This window comes from Sciurus carolinensis, assembly GCF_902686445.1.
Source record: "Sciurus carolinensis chromosome 14 unlocalized genomic scaffold, mSciCar1.2 SUPER_6_x, whole genome shotgun sequence".
Classification (NCBI taxonomy): Eukaryota; Metazoa; Chordata; class Mammalia; order Rodentia; family Sciuridae; genus Sciurus; species Sciurus carolinensis.
In genome coordinates this window covers 4,599,252-4,601,437 of record NW_025920104.1, presented here as the reverse complement: position 1 = coordinate 4,601,437, position 2,186 = coordinate 4,599,252, and the positions used below count along the sequence as shown (strand labels likewise).

At 36.4% G+C, this 2,186-nt stretch overlaps 1 pseudogene; it reads left to right on the top strand.

The window, feature by feature from the left end:
• The first annotated feature begins 1,149 nt into the window (after window positions 1–1,149).
• Window positions 1,150–1,934, top strand: LOC124973114 (mortality factor 4-like protein 1; annotated as a pseudogene).
• Window positions 1,935–2,186: the final 252 nt, after the last annotated feature.

Genomic DNA, 2,186 nt, shown 5'->3' with positions numbered 1-2,186 from the left:
GAACATGAGACCAAGAACTCCCTTATGTAGTCTGCTCTTAATCTAAACATTAATTGCTACATTTTCATTGTAAGATTATTATACCTGTATTCTGCAATGGGAAATAATTTTAAACTCATAAACAGGTACATCTTCATGCTTTGATAAATGAGTATAATTAGTTCCAAAATTTTTCTCACACACAAAACCTGGCATTTCTAATAGAATTTGATTTTTTTGTATTTTTGTTTGCTGTTTTTATAAGTATTTTTTCCATAACTCCAAAAAAAGGTCTTCTAATTTAGACTGATCACCTACATTAAAATATTTCTGATGTTATCAGGAATAATTTTCTGGTGTACCACAGAATATTTATAGATTCTTTCCACTTCAGCACTACTCCAAAGAGATATCCTCAGACTCAACTGATGTTCCTTCATGCTTCACAAGATATTGCTATAACGCTTTGTGAACCAGTGTTTCATCATGTATTTTATATATATATATGTATACTTTATACATATATTTTATATATATATACATATGTATATATATGTATATATATAATATTATCAACAGGATAATAACCACTGTACAAAATGCAAAGATGTGCTTAACTAGCAATAAACATTTGGATCAGATGATCCAATTGATAACTGTGCATGTGTGTGTGTGTGAGGTAGAGTGAGTGACTTTATTGTTCTAGCTCTTTGGAAGTCTGTTTGTTGTCTAGGGATCCATACAACTGCTTGCACTGTCCCTGCCACCACTCTTAGCCCTACTACATTCAATTTGTACATGGCAAAAAAAAAATTGTACATGGCAAACTTAAAAATGCAAAATAGTTTGTTATTTCCCAAAGAAAATCTTTCTGTGACTTTCCATGGAACTTGGAATAAAATCCAAACTCCTCCCTATGTCTCATAAACCCCACCTTAGGGTCACACCATCATGGCCCCGGGCTCCATTTGCAGGTGCCCCTTCAGGGCAGATGCAATGCCCCCTTGCTGGCGACTATGCGCAGACTGGTTCTAATGTTAACCTCAGAGTAGTGAGCGAGTACTGTGCTTTCATGGGCCTCTCCTTTATGAAGCAAAGTGTGTTAAAGTTGCAATAAATGACAAACAAGTGAAATACTTTACACATTACAATGGTTGGAATAAAAATTGAATGGGTTCCAGAGAGCAGAGTACTCAAGTGTGTGGACACCAATCTGCAGAAACAGCAAGAACTCCAAAAAGCCAATCGGGAGAAGTATGCAGAGGGAAAGATGAGAGGGGCTGCTCCAGGAAAGAAGACATCTGGTCTGCAACAGAAAAATGTTGAATTGAAAACAAAAAAGAACAAACAGAATACACCTGGAAATGGAGATGGTGGCAGTACCAGTGAGACACCTCAGCCTCCTCGGAAGAAAAGGACCCAGGTAGATTCCATTGTTGAAAATGAAGAAACACTTATGAATAGAGTTGAAGTTAAAGTAAAGATTTCTGAAGAACTAAAACCATTGCTTGTTGACAACTGGGACTTAATTACCAGACAAAAACTGCTGTTTTATCTTGCTACCAAGAAGAATGTGGATTCTATTCTAGAGGATTATGCAAATTACAAGAAATATGGAGGAAACACAGATAGAAGTTGTGGCAGGAATAAAAGAGTACTTAAATGTAATATTGGGCACTCAACTTCTCTACAAATTTGAAAGACCACAGTATGCTGAAATCCTTGCAGATCATCCTGATGCACCCATGTCCCAGGGGTATGGAGCACCACATCTACTGAGATTATTTGTGCAAATTGGAGCAATGTTGGACTATAATCCTCTGGATGAGAAGAATCTTTATTACTGAATTATCTTCATGATTTCCTCCAATATCTGGCAAAAAAACTTTGCAACTTTGTTTAGTGCCAGCGATTATGAAGTGGCCCCTCCTGAATATCATCGGAAAGCAGTGTGAGGAGGCGCTCTTTGCTCACTTGTGTTTAGATCACTGTAAAAAAACTTTTGTTCTTAGTCCTTCTCTTATACAAATGATGTACTTTGAAGATGTTAGTGTATAACAGAACTGATGTTTGTTTTCTGTTTGAATTTAAACAGAGAAAATAAAAGGGGTCACTGCTCCCTTTTTCTTTCATTTTTTTAAATTTCATTCAAAGTTGCTACCAGTGTATTCAATGGTGCACAACAGAGAGAGAGGCTGTAGAGTGTT